The sequence below is a fragment of the Silene latifolia genome, chromosome Y (assembly GCF_048544455.1).
Source record: "Silene latifolia isolate original U9 population chromosome Y, ASM4854445v1, whole genome shotgun sequence".
Lineage (NCBI taxonomy): Eukaryota > Viridiplantae > Streptophyta > Magnoliopsida > Caryophyllales > Caryophyllaceae > Silene > Silene latifolia.
In genome coordinates this window covers 304,362,111-304,385,366 of record NC_133538.1, presented here as the reverse complement: position 1 = coordinate 304,385,366, position 23,256 = coordinate 304,362,111, and positions in this window count along the sequence as shown.

The following is a 23,256-nucleotide window of genomic DNA, read 5'->3' as shown; positions in this document are numbered from 1 at the left end:
ATGGACCTAAAATTACAATAAAAACCTATAAACTTCAATTAAATCACAAAATTCCAAATAAATTTGAAATTTGAAATTTAAACTCATGAACATTCTGGAAAAATACCATGACACTCATAATGTTCAAAAAACTTAGGTTAAAAATTTCGAAAGTTATCGGGAAAAACAATGTTGCGGTTTATCGGATTTATCAATAAAAATCATAAAAATATGAGAAAAATTATATTCATCAACTTTTCAATTTTAGATCTGAAAAAGATAATAAAATGCAACATGTGACGTTTTTCCTTAGTCATGAAGTATGTTTTAGCAATTTTCACTAATTAAGTCACTATTTATGCTATTTTTCATCAAAAATCCATAAATCATGCATGAAGACTTCATTATAGTCTATTATTTTACACACATCTTGTAAAATTGCATTTGACAACATACTAAATTTCTATGACCAGATTCGAAATATTTCTTATATTAACCTATTTTTCATTTAAATTCGATTTTTAACATGAAAAATCCATATTTCGAGCATAAAAACTCATAAAATTATAAAACTTTCCAGATCATCTAAAAAAAAATATATGTGAAAACATATCCAAAAACCACCGGAAAATTCAAAGTTTAGCTAATTTTCGTCCAAAAATGACATTTTTATCATAAAAATCACATTTTAATGCCAATATTATATAAAATGAACAATAAAAATCCATAAATTAACCAAAATATCCTAAATACATTTTAGGATAAGAAACTTTAACATGCATAATAAATTTCGTGATATATCATAATAACACAAATTTATAAGTTTTGTTTGTTAATCATATAACTCGGAAAAACAATAACCGATTTGCATGCAAACAACCTTGTGCTCTTGATACCGCTTGTTAGAAATCTATATCTCATTATACAACATATTATTATATGTTTCAAATTTATTTAGTCATAAAATAAATTCTAGATCTTATGCATGCAAAATAAAATAAATAAGTGAAGAAATCATTTTCTCACCATATGAATTTCGGTCAAATGGGCACCAACAAGATCTCCTTCTTGTTAGTTCTTGAGCTTTCCATATTGGATGAACATACATGACCTCAAAATAGAAGCCCTCCAATTAGTTGCACCCAAGACTATCCCTCAAACCCACAAACTAATATGTACTAGATATTTATATTGTGGTTTACCTTAAAATTGATTACTAACACTCATATATTACATTAATAATTTTAGTAATCTTTCATGAACAATTTGGATTAAAATCTCATCTTTTTGATGAAGATTAAAGAGAGAGAAGAGAGAAAATGCATGAACCTTTTGCATCTCTCATGGAATGAATTATATGTGAATTAATAGAAATAAAATTCTCTATCATCCACCCACAAAACCGGTGGCCTTTAGACATTATAGACCATAATTATTTTTCTTTTTGTCTTCACAAGACAAATAGGTGTAAGTCTTTTGCATTGTCATGTCACTACCATGCAATTTGGACAAATGAATAAGACAAATGGAAAAAGACAAAACATCTCACAATGCCCACCAATTTCGGTTTATGTGTGTAATATGGAGTCCATTTTATTTTTGTCAATTGTACAATTGTATGTCATGTGACATGTGACATGTCTTATGTCATGTTTTAATTTAAAATGCATATTTAACAAATTAAATATCATTTATAAATTAAATAAATCATATTTAACAAATTGACTAGTAATATAAAATTACTTTCTCATAAAATGGTCATTTAATTACTAGTTAGTATAATTCACAATATCTTGTAATTATAACTAACTTATCATTCTCTTCTCGCGTGTTTCGCAAACACCGATTAATTTTAGTAATATAACTTCTTAAATTACTAAATAAAATCTCATTTAATCACATTATAATAAGATGTCATTTTCTCTCTTATGATAATTTGTTCAATTTTAAGGAATTAATTAATCTGTATCGGTATACAATTAATTAAACTTTTCAATTAAGGGAATCGTCCTTTAGGTGTGACCTCAAGGGATCAACTGGTCACCACCGTCGCACGACAGTAATGTGAAACTCTAGCCAGCCAATCATTACCGATATGTGTGGACCAGTTGACTATATATATTATGTATCATCCCTTCCGTATTCTTGAAATGAGATTTAATAATGATATTTAAATCATGTGATCGCACTATTGTTGAGGACACATTTCCCAACAGGATTACGCGGCTCCGCCTAATCCATCCATAAACCCTTTCCCGTCCAACTCTAGGAGGAGTTTTACGCAATAGCTTTGCTTTAAGCTTCTTGGTACATTTCAATTGAGCCCTAGGTTCATTTTAAAGGTATAGAAAGTACGTTTCATCCAAATGCCCCCAGTTCCGATAATAGGGGACAGGGATTAGGGTTGGATTAGGCAGCTCCGCCTAATCCGTCCATAAACCATTTCCCGTACCACTGTAGGAGGGGTTTTCCATACTAGATTCATTTTTATCTACTTGGTTTGTTTTAAAAGGGCCCTAGGTTCATTTTAAATGTATAGGAAGTACGTTTAATCCAAATGCCTCCGACTCCGATAATAAGGGAAAGGGATTAGGATTGGCTTATGAGGCTCCCTTTAATCCATCCATAAACCCTTTTTCGTCCCACTCTAGGAGGGGTTTTACGCACTCGATTTCTTTTAAGCTACTTGGTACGTTTTAAAAGGTCCCTACGTTAAATTTAAATGTATAGGAAGAAAATTTCATCCAAATGCCCTCGGTTCCGCTAATAAGGGAAAGAGATAAGGGCTGGATTACGCAGCTGTGCCTCATCTATCCGTAAACCCTTTTCTGTCCAACTCTAGGAGGGGTTTTATGCAATAGATACGTTTTAAGCTACTTGGTACGTTTCAATTTGGCCCTAGGTTCATTTTAAATGTATGGAAAGTATGTTTCATCCAAATGCCCCCAGTTCCGATAATAAGGGACTGGGATTAGGGTTTGATTAAGTGGCTTCGCCTAATCCGTCCATAAACCACTTCCAGTCCCACTTTAGGAGTTGTTTTACGCACTAGATTCGTTTAAAGCTACTTGGTACGTTTTAAACGGGCCCGAGGTTCATTTTATATGTATAGAAGGTACGTTCATCCACATGCCCCAGGTCCGATAAAAAGAAAAGGGGATTAGAGTTGGATTAGGCGGCTCCGCCTAATCCATCGATAAGCCCTTCCCCGTCCCGCTCTAGGAGAGGTTTTACGCACTAGATTCATTCTAAGCTACTTGGTACGTTTCAAAAGGGCCTTAGCTAGGTTCATTTTAAATGTATAGTAGGTACGTTTCATCCAAATTCCCCCGGTTCAGATAATAAGGGAAAGGGATAAGAGTTGGATTACGTGGCTCCGCCTAATCCATCCATAAATCCTCTCCTGTCCCATTGTTGGAGAGGTTTTACGCACGAGATTCATTTTAATCTACTTAGTATGTTTCAAAAGGGCCCTAGCTAAGTTCATTTTAAATGTATAGCAGGTACGTTTCATCAAAATTCCCCCGGTTTTGATAATAACGAAAAGGGATAAGGGTTGGATTACGCGTCTCCTCCTAATCCATCCATAAACCCTTTCCCGTCCAACTCTAGGATGAGTTTTACGCAATAGCTTCGCTTTAAGCTACTTGGTACGTTTCAATTGGACCCTAGGTTCATTTTAAATTTATAGAAAGTACGTTTCATTCAAATGCCCCCAGTTCCGATCATAAGGGATAGGGATGCGGGTTGGATTAGGCAGCTCTGCATAATCCGTCCATAAACCATTTCCCGTACCACTCTATAAGGGGTTTTATGCACTAGATTCATTTTTATCTCCATGGTTTGTTTTAAAAGTGCCCTAGGTTCATTTTAAATGTATAGCAGGTACGTTTTATCCAAATGTCTCCGGTTCCGATAATAAGGAAAAGGGATTAGGATTGGCTTAGGCAACTCCATCTAATCCATCCATGAACCCTTTTTTGTCCCACTCTATGAGGGGTTTTATGCACTATATTCGTTTTAAGCTACTTGGTACGTTTCAAAAGGGCCCTAAGTTCATTTTAAATGTATAGAAGGTACGTTTCATCCAAATACCCCCGGTTATGATAATAAGGGAGGGGGATTAGGGTTGGATTAGGGGCCTCCCTCTAATCCATCCATATTCCTTTCCCGTCCTACTCTAGGAGGCGTTTTACGCACTAGATTCATTTTAAGCTACTTGTTACGTTTCAAAAGGGTCCTAGGTTAATTTTAATAGTAAAGAAGGTACGTTTCATCCAAATACCCCCGGTTCCAATAATAAGGGACAAAGATTAGGGTCGGATTAGGCGGCTTCGCCTAATTCGTCTATAAACCATTTCCCGTCCCACTCTAGGACCGGTTTTACGCACTATATTCGTTTTAAGCTACTTGGTATGTTTTAAACGGGCCCTAGGATTATTTTAAATGTATAGAAGGTACGTTTAAGCCAAATGCCCCAGGTTCCGATAATAAGGGAAGGGGATTAGAGTTTGAGTAGGCAGCTCCGCCTAATCGATCCATAAACCCTTCCCCGTCCCGCTCTAGGAGAGGTTTTACGCACTAGATATTCTAAGCTACTTGGTACATTTCAAATGGGCCCTAGCTAGGTTCATTTTAAATGTATAGTAGGTACGTTTTATCCAAATGCTCTCGGTTCCGATAATAAGGGAAAGGGATTAGGATTGGCTTAGGCAGCTCCATCTAACAATCTATTCATAAATCCTTTGCCGACCCACTCTTGGAGAGGTTTTACGCACTAGATTCATTTTAAGCTACTTGGTATGTTTCAAAAGGGTCCTAGCTAGGTTCATTTTAAATGTATAGCAGGTACGTTTCATCCAAATGCCCCTGGTTCCGATAATAACGAAAAGGGATAAGGGTTGGATAACGCGTCTCCACCTAATCCATCCATAAACCCTTTCCCATCCAACTCTAGGAGGAGTTTTACGCAATAGCATCGTTTTAAGCTACTTGATACGTTTCAATTGGGCCCTAGGTTTATTTTAAATGTATAGAAAGTACGTTTAATCCAAATGCCCCCACTTTCGATCATAAGGGACAGGGATTAGGGTTGGATTAGGTAGCTCCGCCTAATCCGTCCATAAACCATTTCCCGTACCACTCTAGGAGGCGTTTTACGCACTAGATTCGTGTTTATCTCCTTGGTTTATTTTATAAGGGCCCTAGGTTCATTTTAAATGTATAGCTGGTACGTTTTTTCCAAATGTCTCCGGTTTCGATAATAAGGAAAAGGGATTAGGATTAGCTTAGGTAGCTCCATCTAATTCATACATAAACCCTTTTTCGTCCCACTCTAGGAGGGGTTTTATGCACTAGATTCGTTTTAAGCTACTTGGTACATTTCAAAAGGGCCCTAGGTTAATTTTATATGTATAGAAGGTACGTTTCATCCAAATACCTTCAGTTCCGATAATTAGGGAGGGTGATTAGGGCAGTATTAGGCTGCTCCCCCTAATCCATCCATAAATCCTTTCCCGTCCTACTCTAGGTGTCGTTTTACGCACTAGGTTCATTTTAAGCTACTTGGTACAATTCAAAAGGGCCCTAGGTTCATTTTAAATGTATAGAAGGTACATTTCATCCAAATACCCCCGGTTTCGATAATAAGGGACAGGTATTAGGGGTGGATTAGGCGGCTTCACCTAATTCGTCCATAACCATTTCCCGTCCCACTCTAGTAGTGGTTTTACGCACTAGATTTGTTTTAAGCTACTTGGTACGTTTTAAACGGGCCTTAGGTTCATTTTAAATGTATAGAAGGTACGTTATATCCAAATGCCCCAGGAACGGATAATAACGGAAGGGGATTAGAGTTGGATTAGGCAGCTTCGCCGAATCCATCCATAAAGCTTTCCCCATCCCGCTTTAGGAGAGATTTTACGCACTAGATTCAATCTAAGCTACTTGGTATGTTTCAAAAGGGCCCTAGATAGGTTCATTTTAAATGTATAGTAGGTACGTTTCATCCAAATGCCCCCGGTTCCGATTATAAGGGAAAGGGATAAGGGTTGGATTACACGGATCTGCCTAATCCATCCATAAATCCTTTCCCATCCCATTATTGGAGAGGTTTTACGCACTAGATTCATTTTAAGCTACTTGGTATGTTTGAAAAGGGCCCTAGCTAGGTTCATTTTTAATGTATCGCAGGTGTGTGCTAGCTCGCTCCTTCTTTCGATACACAAGGGCATAGAAGTCATGTCTTCAGGTATGTTGACGAGTGCGGCAAGTTTTTCTAGGGTAACGACGAATTGGTTTTCTTCTCGTGGCAAGTGGAAGTAGTTGATTTGGTCGAAGAATTCGTCTTCCTGGTTAATTTTTGCTTTGTATGTTGCTAGTCTGTTGCTTCAGGTTTTCCATGATCCGGACACTTAACTGAAGATAAGTGAGGAATCGCCATGGACTCTCTACCTCTTGATACCAAGTGTTTGTGGGAAACTATCTGTATACTTCCCTTAAACTAGAGGGATTATAACGAATTTAACAATGATGATCAATGGTCATAAACAAAATACATAAACAAAGTATAAAGGATTTAGAATTAACCTTCGGTCCTAGTAAAATTGGCCTAAGAACAATATCAAAATTGATATTCGCCTATTAGTTGCACCCAAGACGATATGAGATATGCCCCTTGATTATGCTAGAAATCGATCTAAAATTTTCTGTAAAATTTAGTTGTTTTGTGTTTTTTCTGATGAGAGAGAGGAGGCAAGGTCCAGAAAAAGCATTAGGGTAGAAATAATTCTCTCCCTTTCTTTTTTTACAGACCGAAACTTGGAGTCAATTAGGAAAGAAAAATCCTTCCTAATTTTCGGCCAAACTGACCGAAATAAGGAGTATCTCCTCCTTATTTTTGGTCTTTCCAAAAGTATATAATATGTGTTGAATTGTCATCTAGTGAGGATCGAACCCAAGACCTCTTGGTTTGTGTACCCTCACTATTACCAGTATGACACATTCATCTTGTTGATATTAAATATAACTGATTATATTTAATTACGAATTAACATATTAATTCGTCCAAGCTAACATTATATACATTTAATTAAATATAACTTATTATATTTAATTTACGAATTGACAGTTAATTCGTCTCAACTAATATTATTTAATTTTCATTAAATAATTATCTCATCAACACATTGACTAACTTTTTAGTCATATTTGGCATCAATGTGATTATATTTCTATAACCACATTTCTCAAACACATCCTATAGGTGTGACCTTTAGGGACCAGTTGGTCACCGCCATCGGTATGATAATAACGTCAAACTTTCTAGCAAGCCAACCGTTATTAGGTAAACGTTAATCAACTGATTAAATATACGAAGTATACCCTTGTGAACCTGTAAGAGATTTACAAATGTTATCACACTAATTTGTGGAGGACACAAGGTCCAACAAACTCCCACTTGTCCTCACAAGTGTAGGTGCGATAACCGATTCTCATATCCTATAAAATTTCTCCCACTCAATGTAAAACAATTTTCAAATCCGAATTCACAAAGGTCGTATTTTACAAGCGATCAATATCAAGAGTGGTTTCCCCGACTAGAGAGTAACTTAACTGATAAACGAATCAACATTCGAGCATGGCCATGCATTTCAGTTACAACTCCTCGAGTGGCCCTGAGAAATAACTATACCTGATAAGGGATGGATATTTTCCTCAACTCGAATCCTACAGATGTAAGCGCAGTATGAAATGACCCAGAAAAAATCTACTTAGCCTCCAGTTACGGCAGACCGTGAGAAAGAAACCAAAGTCACCCAAAAACTGCCTTAATCTCAAGAGACAGACGATAGTCAAAAGAATCGACTCTAGGAACACAATTGATGTCCTATCCATGACCTGGCACCGAATGTTATTAAACATTTAGGACTCCATTACGTTGTCACAAAAAGTTGTCCTACGAGGTATCGTTATAATCTCGCATCTGTGATCAATCAGTCAACCGTTTCACTTATGGCTCGTTGAACCCACCATCAATTGACTGCACAATATAATAGCCGAAGTTATCAGCTCACATTGGCGATTACGGACCAAAAAAAATATAATGTAATTCAGTTCACTTTGTGGCGTTCAATGTTGTTAGTACAATCCACGTGAAAAACAAAATATTATATATATAAAACGATGAAGTTATAAATAGTATATGAAAAAGATAATGTATCAAATCCATAATCAAGTACTACAACTCAGGAACATGTTTAATTCCCATGGAATTAAAATGCCCTACATGCTTATCATAATTCAACGGTTTGGTGAGAGGATCCGCGATGTTATCATCCGTCGCAATCTTGTCAATCACTATCTCTTCTTGCTCCACGTAATCACGAATCAGGTGAGCTTTCCGAAGTACATGTCTAGATTTGTTGCTAGACTTTGGCTCCTAAGCCTGAAAGATGGCACCTCTATTGTCACAATAGATGGTGATCGGGTCATTCGAATTAGGAACTACCGAAAGCCCTTGTAAGAATAGACGCATCCATATGGCTTCCTTTGTTGCCTCCGAAGCGGCATAGTACTTGGATTCAATAGTAGAATCTGCTACAACACTCTGTTTGGAACTCTTCCAGCTGACCGCAGCACCATTAAGAGTGAAGACGAACCCGGACTGAGATTTTGAATCATCTCGATCCGTTTGGAAGCTAGCATCTGCGTAACCGGTTGCGCATAGCTTAGTATCGCCTCCATAAGTCAATACCCAATCCTTAGCCCTCCGTAGGTACTTGAGGATATTTTTGACTGCTATCCAGTGTGTTTCACCTGGAGTCTTTTGGTATCGACTCGTCATACTCAATGCATATGCCACGTCTGGACGTGTGCATATCATGGCATACATGATCGATCCTATTGCAGATGCATAAGGAACACGACTCATGCGCTCAATCCCTTCAGGCGTCGTGGGTGATTGAGACTTGCTCAACTGCATCCCAGTCGTCATAGGAAGTTTCCCCTTATTGGAGTTGGTCATGCTGAACCTCTCAAGAACCTTATCCAAATAAGACTCCTGACTAAGTGATAACGTCCATCGTGATCTATCTCGGTAGATACGGATTCCCAAAATACGTTGTGCCTCACCCAGATCTTTCATCTGGAAATGGTTCTTCAACCATTCTTTAACCGAAGAAAGGAGAGGAATGTCATTCCCAATCAAGAGTATGTCATCGACATACAATATCAAGAATACAATCTTGCTCCCACTCGACTTGATATATAAGCATGGTTCCTCGACCGATCAAGTGAAACCATACTCTTTTATCACTTGGTCGAAACGATGATTCCAACTCCGAGAAGCTTGCTTAAGTCCATAAATGGAACGCTTAAGCTTGCATACTTTCTTAGGATGCTCAGGATCTATGAAACCTTTGGGTTGCACCATAAACAACTCTTCCTCCAAATAACCGTTTAAGAAGACGGTTTTCACATCCATTTGCCAAATTTCATAATCATGAAATGCGGCAATCGCTAAGATTATCCAAATGGTACGTAGCATGACTACAGGTGCAAAAATCTCATCATAATGCAATCCTTGCACTTGAGTGAAACCTTTTGCCACAAGTCGTGCCTTATAGATATCTGGTTGCGCCTCTACAGAATGCTTTATTTTGTAAAGCCATTTGCACTTTAGAGGTTTTACCTTATTAGGTAAATCAACTAGATCCCATACGTTATTCTCATACATGGAGTCCATCTCGGATTGCATGGCTTCAAGCCATAGCTTTGAGTCGGAACAGGCCATAGCACCTTTATAGGTTGCGGGTTCATTACTTTCTAGAAGTAAAACGTCATTCTCCTCGACCATACTAATGTATCTGTCTGGAGGATGAGAGTCTCTACCCGACCTCATAGGTTCCTCAGGAATATTAACCGTATCATCAATTGGAGGTATAGCTTCCTCCATCTGTTTCTCGGTTGTTGGTTCTGGAATCTCCGACAGCTCGAAGGTTCTATTACTCAACTTGTTCTCGAGAAATTCTTTCTCTAAGAACGTCGCACTAGCCGCAACAAAAACTCGATGTTCGGTAGGCGAATAGAATTAATGACCAAATGTTCCTTTTGGATAACCTATAAAGTATGTCTTGACTGATCGCGGGCCCCAAACCCGAATAAAGGACAAGTTGGGGACCGTTCCCTTCCACATTTCAAATGGAGTCTTGTCGACAGCATTAGACGGACTTTGGTTAAGTATAAGAGCGGCTGACAAAAGAGCATAACCCCATAATGAATCAGGCACTACCGTGTGACTCATCATGGATTGAACCATATCAAGTAAGGTTCGATTTCTCCGTTCGGACACACCATTCAATTGAGGTGTTCCAGGTGGAGTTAACTGCAAAACGATTCCACAGTCTTTCAGGTGTTGATCAAACTCATTTGAAAGATATTCGCCACCCCGATCTGAACGGAGTGCTTTAATCTTTCTACCCAGTTGGTTCTGTACCCTATTCTGGTATTCCTTGAATTTCTCAAAGGACTCACTTTTATGCTTCATTAAGTAGACATATACGTATCTACTCAAATCGTCCGTGAAAGTGTTAAAATATCTTTAGCCATCTCTAGCGGTAATTGACATAGGTCCACATACGTCCGTATGTATGAGTCCTAATAGGTCACTAGCGCGCATTACAACACTTTTGAAGGAAATTCGAGTCATCTTGCCAATGAGACATGATTCACACGTGCCATATGTAGAAAAATCGAATGCGGGAATAGTCCCATTATCGACGAGTTTCTTCACGCGTTTCTCATTTATGTGTCCCATTCGACAATGCCATAGATAGGTTTGATCTTTGTCACCAACCTTTAATTTCTATTATTCATGTGTAATACTTCCGTGGTTTGATCTACGATGTAAATTTCATTCATGGAAACTGCTTTGCCATAAATCATTTCATTAAAAGAGAAAATACAACTATTATCCTTTATTGAAAATGCAAAACCGTCTTTAGCAAGTACGGAAACAGAAATAATATTCTTAGATAAACTGGGTACATAGTAACAGTTATTTAAAGATAACTCAAAACCACTAGGGAGTTGGATTACATATGTTCCCTTCGAGGCAGCAGCAACTCGTGCTCCATTCCCGACTCGCAGGTCCACATCACCTTTTTCGAGAGGTATGATGTTCTTTAGGCCCTGAAAATGATTACACAGATGAGAACCACAACCAGTATCTAGTACCCAAGTTCCGAAACTTGCATGGTTAATCTCAATCATATGAATATAAGATGACATACCAACAGGAACGACGCGGCCTGCCTTGATGTCCTCACGGTAGACGGGACAGTTCCTCCTCCAATGTCCAGTCTTGTGACAATGGTGGCACTCTATGTCACCGCCCTTGCTCTTTGTCTTGCCTTGTGAGCCACTAGTCTCACCAGGCGCACTCTTACCGTTTCCTGGCTTCTTAAACTTTGGCTTACCTACAGCTAGGTCGCCATGAGCCTTGCCCTTACCTTTACCTTTGTAAATCGTGAGAACATCCTGTTTCACGCTCCCACTCAATTTCATATCCTTCTCGGTCTGTACGAGAAGGGAGTGTAGCTCATGAGGACTCTTTTTCAAGTCATTCATATAGTAGTTCGCCCTGAAAAGGGCAAAACCATCGTGAAGAGAATGAAGCATTCGGTCAATGACAATGCTCTCACTGATTTTACAATTCAGTGTCTCCAGCTTCTCGACATTCTCAATCATGTGAAGAATGTGTGGGCTAACCGGTTGGCCCTTCTAGAGTTTCGCATCAAAGAAGCGACAGGTATGCTCATATATAATGATTCTCGGTGCCTTTGAGAACTCGTTAGTGAGCGTGGTGAAAATCTTGTTTGCACCTTGGGCAATGAAGCGTCTCTGCAAATTGGTTTCCATTGCAAAGATGAGTACGTTCTTTATCGCACCCGCTTCCATAACGAAATCACTATAAGCGAGTGACTCGTTGACTCCTGCATTTGGGCTGGGTTGACCGGTATTGGCTCGATTAAATACCCGAGCATACCGTCGCGATGGGACATTCCGTAGTGCCGCCTCTCAGTCCGCAAAATTGGACCCATCATTCTTCACTCTAGTGGACTGATTCATTTGGTCCATGAACATTTGTAGCCAGGACGAACGATCTAGTGTGGCACTAGGCATTGGGATTGCGTTATTTCCAGCCATTTGTTGTAACAGTATTATCGATAATAAACGTGTTCTACACTGCGAAAGAAGAATAAAATAATAAGCATGTACATAGTTTTAATTTTAAGTCTAATGAGCTAATGTCATAACGCGAAGACTCAAAACATTTATACAATTGACCTCCCTCAAAAATTATATAAATGACCCCAAGACTCAATTCTCTGTAAATTGATAAGCTAACCTTTTAGCTAATTCTACCGTTAGAATTCTTGGTCGATAAATTTCTGTAATTTCTATCTTTAGTCCATCATAATCACGAGAAACTCTTCGGACTATGATGTTGAGGTAAACTAAGTCAACACAACTACTTACCCAACGTAGAAGGGGTCATATTAGGCCTACCGACGAAGAAGGGATTCATAGATGTTTGCCCTTATAAAGACTAATCTCAATTTCCGTTTTAGAGGAAGATCCCATCAACTTTATTTAAATTCATTTTAAGTGAACTATAATCTAGCATGCGAGAATGATTAAACTAAGGTGATGGCTTAAAGACTGTGACATCTGCATGTCCATGAAAACTAACATACAACCTATATGAGTCAATTTTCATGCATTTTAGTAGTAGGTGGTTTGGTATTAGGCGGAATATGATGCATAAACTAACATGTGGATAAAAAGCAATAAGAATGAAAACGTAAAAATAAACAGAAAAAGTCCTAGTGTGGCCTATCCTATCAAAATGAACAATAAATACAAGTTTGGAATCCATCCTTGGACCCGAGAAGCTTGTCTTGATGTTCCATCTTGATCCATGTAGTGGGAGTGAGCTCCAATCTTCATCTTTAGTCTTCTTTGAAATTACAATAAATAAAATTACATAATTGACCTATTTATTACATTCTAATTTCAAAACCCAAAACTAAAATAAAGGAGATTCGAGATCTCATAATTACATAAAAATCATGTTTCCTTCATTACGAAAACATAATTTGACTAAGGCCACACTAAGTATTACAATTTACAACCGATTGCAAAATTAAATACGTAAATAAAATTCATTCAATCGATGGATTCAACAAAATTAAAAGCATCAACTAAAATGAATTAAACATACATAACACAATTCCTTAATTATGTTGATTAATTTATCCAAACCACCTATTTAAATTAAATTAAGTGACAATTCCGCAATTAATCACATTAATTTCATTCTTAATCCATATTAAACTTGTAATATGAATTCTATCCGTCAAAATTTTAAATTGCTTTAAAATAACTCGGTATCTTTAAATTGTGAATCGATTCACAATAACTAATTGGCCAAAATAAAAACAAAAACAAAAACAAAAACCAAATTATAATTTGGTCTCGGCTGAAAAATAAACAAAATTTTTTTTTTTTATAATTTCAGCTCCACACGGCTGAAAAACAGACCCTTTTTTTTTATTCGGCAATTAGGAAAAACAAAATAAACTTTCCATATTTTATTCTTTCGGCAATATGGCAAAAAAACAAGAAAACAAAACTTTCCTTTTTTTTTTCTCGGCTTACCAAAAAAAAACACAACAAATTTTTTTTTTTTCTCTACGGCAAACCCTAAAAAAAAACGTCCTCCTTTTTTTTTCTTTCTTTTGCGGCAATATGCCCTAAAACAAGATTTGATGACAAAATTGTTTACATTTGCTATTAGAACATGATTAGCATATGAAATAATAAACATGATTAATTTATACGCCAAAAACTATATAGCAAAAACAATCTTTTTATCATAAACATGACGATTCCATTTAATTTTAACTTAATCTGCATTAAATCAAAAACAACCAATTCTTCATATGATAATTTAAAATGATTATAAACTATAATATGAAAAATATAATGGAAAAATATCATCAAACTAAAAGAAAAAACGGCAGGAAAAAAAAACAAATTCGGCACACAAAAAAAATTTGCCGAACCAAAAAAAATTCGAAACCCTAAAATATTTCGAAAATCCTCATTGTTCACATACAAATTTATGAAAATCATCAAGATTAAAAAACGTAACCTGGCTCTGATACCACTTGTTGGGAAATTATCTGTATACTTCCCTTAAACTAGAGGGATTATAACGAATTTAACAATGATGATCAATGGTCATAAACAAAGTATAAAGGATTTAGAATTAACCTTCGGTCCTAGCAAAATTGGCCTAAGAACAATATCAAAATTGACATTCGCCTATTAGTTGTACTCAACACGATATGAGATATGCCCCTTGATTATGCTAGAAATCAATCTAAAATTTTCTGTAAAATTTAGTTGTTTTGTGTTTTTTCTGATGAGAGAGAGGAGGCAAGGTCAAGAAAAAGCATTAGGGTAGAAATAGTTCTCTCCCTTTCTTTTTATACAGACCGAAACTTGGAGTCAATTAGGAAAGAAAAATCCTTCCTAATTTTTCGCCAAATCCGACCGAAATAAGGAGTATCTCCTCCTTATTTTTGGTCTTTCCAAAAATATATAATATGTGTTGAATTGTCATGTAGTGAGGATCGAACCCAAGACCTCTTGGTTTGTGTACCCTCACTATTACCACTATGACACATTCATCTTGTTGATATTAAATATAACTGATTATATTTAATTACGAATTAACAGATTAATTCGTCCAAGCTAACATTATATACATTTAATTAAATATAACTTATTATTTTTAATTTACGAATTTACAGTTAATTCGTCTCAACTAATATTATTTAATTTTCATTAAATAATTATCTCATCAACACATTGACTAACTTTTTAGTCATATTGGGCATCAATGTGATTATATTTCTATAACCACATTTCTCAAACACATCCTATAGGTGTGACCTTTAGGAACCAGTTGATCACCGCCATCTGTATGATAATAACGTCAAACTTTCTAGCAAGCCAACCGTTATTAGGTAAACGTTAATCAACTGATTAAATATACGAAGTATACCCTTGTGAACCTGTAAGAGATTTACAAATGTTATCACACTAATTTGTGGAGGACACAAGCTACAACAGTGTTATGGCTATTATAGGCCGATGAGGCATGCTTCGTATTCGGCGGCATTGTTGGTGACGGCGAAGTCTAGTTTCACTGAGATCAGAACGTGTCCCCCTTATGGTAATATTAGAAGGATTTCTACCCCGAAGCCTCTCATGTTTGATGCACCGTCGAAGTATAGGTCCCATGCGTCGGTGTCGGCACAATGGATGTCTTCTTCAGGGAGTGACCAAGTGTAGCTAGTTGGATCCTCGTTGACGGGATTTTCTGCTAGGAAGTCGGCGACTGCCTTTCCCTTGATATCCTTGAGGGGTACGAATTTGAGGTGAAATTCGGATAGCATAAGGGTCCACCTGGACAACCTTTCGTTTAGCACGGGCTTTTCGAAGATGTATTTGATGTGGTCCATCTTGGAGTAGATGTGAACTATGTAGCTGAGCATATAATGTCGTAGCTTCTTTGTTGACCAAACTAGGTACATGTCTTCTCCAGTTGGGTGTACTAGGTTTCATATTCAATGAACTTTTTGCTGATGTAGTTGATGGCTCATTCTTCGTCGTCGACTGTATGTACTAGCATTGCTCCCATGGCCGTGTAGGTGATGGACAGGTATAGAGATAAGGGAATTCCCCGTTAAGGTGGCATAAGGATAGGGGGTTTGGATAGGATTTCCTTTATGCTGTCAAAGGCTTTTTGGCAATCGTCGTCCCAATCTGTGTGATCGGTGGCGCGGAGCTTCTTGAAGATAGGTTCGCAAATAATAGTGAGTTTGGCTATGAAGCGACTGATGTATTGGAGTTGACTAAGAAATCCCCGAATCTCCTTCCCGTTCTTAGGCCGGGGCATTTGTTGGAGAACTTTGATTTTGGTGGGATTGATTTCGATCATGTCATCAACGTATACCTCCACTTCCTTGTGCATCATGTCGTGTAGGAAAGTGGTGGCAGTTCTTTGATAGGTTGCTCCGGCGTTGATTAGGCCGAAGGGCATGATAGTGTAACAATATATGCCCCACTATATAGTGAATGCAGTTTTGTGCATGTCTTGTTCAGCCTTTTTTATTTAGTTGTACCCAGCATACACATCTATGAATGATAAAAGGGGCGTTCTCGGCGGTGTTGTTTACCAAGATGTCAACGTGCGGCAGAGGGAAGTCGTCTTTTTTAATTGCCTTGTTTAGGTCTCTGAAGTCGACGCAAACCCGAATTCTCCCATCTTTCTTGGGTACATCGACTATGTTAGCCACCCAGTCAGAATATTCGGAAGCTTTGATTAACTCGTCTTTGAATTACTTGTTTACCTCTTCCCTGATTTTCAGGGCCCACTGAGGGCGCATGCGGTGCAATATTTGCTTCACGGGTTTAGCTCCAGGCTTAATAGGTATCCTGTGCTCTGCAATCTCTCTGTCGATCGCAGGCATGTCTTTGTAGGACCATGCGAATACGTCATTGTATTTGTGCAAGAGGTTGATCAATTGTTGTCTTTCCGAGGGGTCAAGGATGTTCCCTATCCTAAGTTCTTGAGGTGCATTGTCGGTCCCTACGTTGATGGGTTTGGTCTCCTCAATGATGGGTGTTCTATGGCTAAGTGAGGTGGGTAGTTAGTGAAGTCAAATTCCTCATATTTGTTCAGAATTGCATTGCAGTTAAATTGAGACGAGTCGTAAGAAAACTTAGCATTCATTATGTCGATCTGAGTGAAAAGCTCGGACAGGACATACATCTCAGGGGGAGTTAGAGGTGACTCAGTAGAGGAGGTGACCCCTAGGACAAGCTCCAGGTTGCTACCTTATGTGGGAGTAGGGGTGGCTTTAGTTGATTCAGCCTCTGAGACAGCCTCAAGCTTGTGATAAAGTAGTGGAAAAGGGACTTTGGCAGGGGTGTCGGGAGTGTTAGGGCCTAAGACAGACTCTGGCTCAGACTTGTCATTGGACTCAAACTCGGACACAGTATCATCTTCACTTCCCTCCTTGAAAATGGGGCCTTCTCCAGTAATGATCTTGAGAATGCGGCCTTGACGATCGATACACTTGAAAGTCTTCCTCCAGCCTAAGATAGCTTTCTCTAGGTTAGCATCAGATATCAAGGTAGTAAGGTCAAACTGGTTGTCTTTGGGACCAAGGTTTATGATGTCCTTGTAGTTGAGGTGCTTTATGTTGTCTTCTCCGAAAAGGAGGCTCACAGCTTGCCCGTCTAGGCAAGGGGTCGATTCAGACTTAATCGAGGCAGCATTGATGTTGTTGTCACGAATGAAGTAGCAGTCTTGAAAGACTTCTATGTTGGAAATTATTAATCTCATTAATTTACATATTCATATATGAAACAATTTATTTAGTCATAAAATAAATTCTAGATCTTATGCATGCAAACATAAATAAATATAGAGAAGAAATCATTTTCCTTACTATAAAATTTCGGATCAAAGGGCACAAGTAAGATCTCCTTCTTACTTGTTCTTGAGCTTTCCTTATATGGATGAACAAAGTTTCAAAGATAGAATCTCTCCCGAAGATGAATACCCAAGATAACCCCTTAATAGATTAATATTATTAGATCTAAAATAATAATAATCTTACTAAAAATTGACCCAAAAATAATTATTTTGTACTCTATTATTTCGGTAAAATAGAGGAAGGAATTTTGGAGTTTTTATCTCTCTAATTTCATAAGATGTGTAGAGAGTTTTTATTTCTTACACAAGAAATAAGAATTGTGTGAATGAATAATGAAAGAACCCATTTGGCCCTCTTTAGAAGGCAAAACCGGTTGGTGTGGGGAGGATGCCCTATGCATGGGCTTGATTCTCTAACCAAGAATATAGGCATGCAAGGCTAGGTGTAGGTTTCATAATTATGTTTTCCACTTATAAATAATTAACACAATTTTATCCTAATACACCCTCCATTTTGGTATACACACATAAAATGGATGAGTCCATTTTATTTGTGATTTTGTCAATATGTCACATGTGACACATTACATGACATCTTATATATAAAATGTATTTTTAACAATTAAAAATCAACATATTAATAAAATACGTCACTTATAAAAATTAACATAGTAATTCACAATTACTTGTACCAAAATGGTTTACCAATTTATAAATCACAACATCTTGTATTTATAATAAATTATTCATTCAGTTTCAATTGTTTCTGTAAACAATAATTTCATCTAAGTAATAAAACAATTCGATTACTTAGACCGTATCTTATTTAATCAAATTACAATGAGACACGTAAATATTACTTCCAAACTCGTCCGTCAATTTAAAGTAATTTAATTAACTCGTATCGTCACACAATCAATTAAATATTCAATTAAGAGTGTTACCCTTTAGGTATGACCTAAGGGGATCAACTGATCACCACCGTCACACGACAGTAATGTCAAACTCTAGTCAGCCAATCATTACCGATATGTGTGGACCAGTTGATCAAAATATTACATCCCACATGTATTCTTAAAATGAGACTTAAACATGTGATCATCATGATCGACAGTTGTGATCGCATTATTGTCGGAGGACACATATTCCAACAATCTCCCACTTGTCCTCGATAAGTGTGCGTCACCAATTCTCTTGTCCTATTACTATCTCCCATTCAATGCAAGGTGTCTTTCAGGTCGTACTTGCAAGTGATCATATCGAGAGTGGTTTTCTCGATCTGGATAATATATGAATCACGAGAATTATCTACCATAGATACCTTCCGAGCGTGCTCACGTCAGTTCATTACTCCTCGAGTGGCCTTGAGATATTGTTATAACCCTAACAAGGGGTGGACAATTCCTATCGCACTTATTCCCTTCGACTAGCCACACCCATCATAACCCAAAATATGCCCGTTTGACCCCATTTACGAAGGTCGTAGTAACACAAATCAAAGTTAATCTGAAACTGTGTCATCTTAGGCGAACAGTCTTTAGTCAAAAGAATCGACTCATTAGAATACTATAGTATCTCTCGCCATGACCAGGCTATATAAATTTGCCAGAACTCTATAAATGGTCATAAGGCCCGACAAAGTGTTCCTAACAGTCTGCCTATGTGATCGACTAGTCATCTCATATGACTCTATGGCATTTGAACTTGGCATCAATCGCATCACACTCTAGTCACTTCGAGACGTCACCTCATACAAGTGACTATGGGCGAATACCATGTTAATCCGGGTTCACTTTAACGGGGTTCAATATTGTCTCTACAACCCGTTTGGATGTAACAAAGTATAAAAGGAGTTTTTCAGCTTAAAAACTCGAACGACAAATGTGATTATCACATATGAATAGTCAATACCTGATTACTATTCCATATTCTATAATCTAATTTGATATTGTATGTAGTTGTTCATCTCAATTCAATTGAAATGTCATGACTCATCATGTTAAGCCTATGAGAAGGCTTTGGTTAGTAGGTTTTATCAACTTCTTGTACCTTACTCAACCTTACTACATACTCGTTTTCCTTTGTAATGTATACATTTACATTACAAAACTTTTTGAGTACGTGTCGAGATCCAATCAAGACATAGGCCCTCTAGCCTTATAATAGCTCCCACTGTTTTCACAGTGTGCGGGACTCATCCTTCTTGCACATCTCATGATTGCAAGTGTACTCAATTTCCGTTGTAAGTATTTCTCATTGTTCTTTATTGCCTAGAACGATTCTAGAAAATATATTTCTTAAATAACACAGCCACAATGGTATCTTAACCATCCTGATGTGTTTTGATTATGGTTTTGTCGGAAACCATGCGCAATCTCAATTGTCAATTGTCATTTGTGTAACACCCTTACACAAAATTGCATCAAAAACACTTTGCATTACATCCTTAATGCTTCTGCAAACACTTAAGGGTAATCTTTATGGCTTACTTCGTAAATATTACTTAAATTCGATTTGAAACAATTCATCATACTCAAAGTATATGAATTGTTATACATCATTTCCTATTTAATTAATTTGGCAGCGGAAGCAAATGGAATCAATAAAATATGTTCAACTCGATTGAACTAGTCATGAATCTTATCAACATAAGACTCCTTATTTGAAGCTAATATCATGTGGATTTATCTCCATAAATCCGGATATTAAAGATGTACTATATTTCTCCAAAGTCTTAAATCATTCGCAATGATCAATGTGTCATCCACATATAAGACTACTTAAAATTTCCGTAACTCCCACTAAACTTCATGTATAAACACAACTTCTCGACTTGTCGAGAAAAGTTTTATAACATGATCAAATCATTGATTCCAACTCATTTATGTCATACTCAAGACCATTTCTTAAGTTGTACATTATCTTAGGATGGCAAGAATCTACAAAACTCAAGACATGTATTGAATACATTCCTTCTATTTGAAAAAGTGGGTTTTAGATTCACTCGCTATGTATATCTCATAATGAAACCCAATCCCTAAGAAGATCCAAATAGACTTAAGCATTTCAACTAGTGCAAAACCCTTTGCTACCAATCAATCTTTGATATCTAACAATTCACTTGGAATTTATTTCGAAGTTTCATGGCTCTAAGCCTTGTATTGAGTTGTGACTTAAACACTCTCATGTAAGTCATATGTTCATTACTTTCCAAAAGTAACTTGAATCAAACAATTTCTTTGTAAGTTGTAAGCTCTTTACTTTCTTAAAACTAACATGGATTCATCATCTTCAACAAGTGATGAATTTAACCTCCTAGGTTTTGAAGAAACAACGTTTTACACAAAACGTCTCATGTAGCAACGAAAGACCAATTTCTTGCGACATAACATACTTTGTGTCTCTTGAATAATTTCTCCCACTCTGTCTTCTAGAAATAAACTTGTATTCTAGGAAGACAGCATCACGAGCCACAAACCCGTTGTACTCGTGATTATAGTAAGGGAAAATGAGCATTTTTTTCTTTTGAAAAATTTACAAACATGGTACCCTACCATTTCATATCTCATATGATTCGTTTAAGATTTAGTGAAAAAATAATTTAGACAAAATGTTAAAATCCCCAAAAGGATCAAGTAACTCAAAGTAACTTGATTGAAGTCCAAACCATATCGAATAGCGTTTGATTTCTTATCGAACCACTCATTATTCCATAATGTGTGTTAAGAGAGACTAACTTGTGATACTATATCACATTTCCTTTGGCTTATATCAAAGTCTTCACTTTGATAATCACATCACGACTAAATCGTGATTCTTTGAACTCTTTGAACTTCTTCAAAGATTTCTCTATTTACCTTATTAAGCGAACACATTAGCGTCAACTTAAATCGTTGGTAACAGAAAATGATCAACCTATTTTGGATCAATGATTTACAACCTCGATCTCCTTTTCAACCAAAAGGCACGAGACATCTTGCTTTGAATACAAGATACACATATACCATAAGATCTAATGGTTTCAAAAGTATTCGATAACTCTTTGCGTTCATCATTCCAGAATATAAGGTTTAATCTTAGGTTACCAATTTGAGTCTTGCATCATCTTCATGATATATCATTCTAGTTTGGTTTAGAATATAATCACCTTGATAATGGGCTAGCTATACATGAAATCATGATGTATAGGGTCACAAAAGTGAAACCTCTTTTGTATCTTAACAAATTTATATTCTTATTTGGAGTTTATGCACTTAATAGTCACAATTAAGTACAACTTTAAACTCAAAAACTAGATTGAGTACACAATGACTCTATCTCTCAACATCATTGTTGCTAGTCGTCATATTCTAATCATCCTATGTATCGAATACAATGATGAAAACCACCACCGGTTTCTAATATTGACGAAGTAGTACTAGCAAAATTTATGTCAATCAAATAAACATTTAAAGAAGAAGGTCTCATTAGATGTCCCACAACTAACTTGTTGATTCTTCAATAATTTGGGTTAGTTTCCTTTCTAGCGTCCAACAATTAAGATAATGGAAACTTTATCGGTCAGGATTGATATGTTTAGTATCGTTATTCTCAATAACTTTACTTTTAACATTACCTTGTATCAATTCCATTCTAATTTTACATCTTTGAACCTCACCTTTTATCTTAACGGTTTAAGAGAATGCTCCCACTCATTTCAATGAGTCTTTGCTTAGAGAAGCAAAATTGAATTTCATGAAGACTACTCTTCATTCGTTTGTTTAGTCTTAAAACTTTCATTGAAGTGGTTGCGGCATTTTGGTCAATTTTGATTTCCAACAAATCTAGTTACCAAAATGATTTAACGTTTCAAAGTACTTAATTCAATTAAGCATATGAGAAACAATTCATTGTTAGTAGATATGTTAGTCAAGAATCAAAAACCCTTTTGATCACGAATAACTTTTATCTATATTCTTCACAAGAGATCCTTACAATGGATAATACGAGGTTTTTAGAAGAAAAATTCAAGTTTTGTCTTTAGTTACGATGTTTTAATGGAGATTTGAATAAAAAATCGAAATGATATCGTATATGAATTGTGGTAAAGAAATAGAACAATATGATAACAGAATAGTGGAAAACTTAACATTTATCGTTTTATTAATACTTGTAAATAACAAGTAAAGCATTTACATAGTGACCTCTACCCAACTATGATAAATGATTCCAAGATCCAAATTCATATTAAATTGGGCACGGTAGGGCCGATTCATGCCTTATCAATATAACTCGGTGGATTAACTCTTTAATCGATACTACTTTTAGAACTCTTGGTCGATAAAATTAGTCTAATATTTATCTGTAGCCCGGAACACATGCGACTACGGTCACGAATACTTCCGTTGAGCTCAATCCAAATTTCGAATAAATGTGTCCATGATCCAAATCCACATCAACTTGGGCACGGTAGGGCCGATTCATCCCTTATCAACATGAATTCGGCGGATAGACATTTATCACCCACTTCCCCTACGTAACAAGGTTTGTACCCCGGTAGGGCCGAGTGCACTCCCTCGCGAAATAGGTTTTCATGGTTTCTAGTTTTTGGTAATGTTATGTCTCAATTGTTTATTTTAGCGAGAGGTCATGTCAATTTATTATCTATCACGTTTCAAGTGAACTAAAGCGGTGAAACTACGATAATTGTAATTGACACG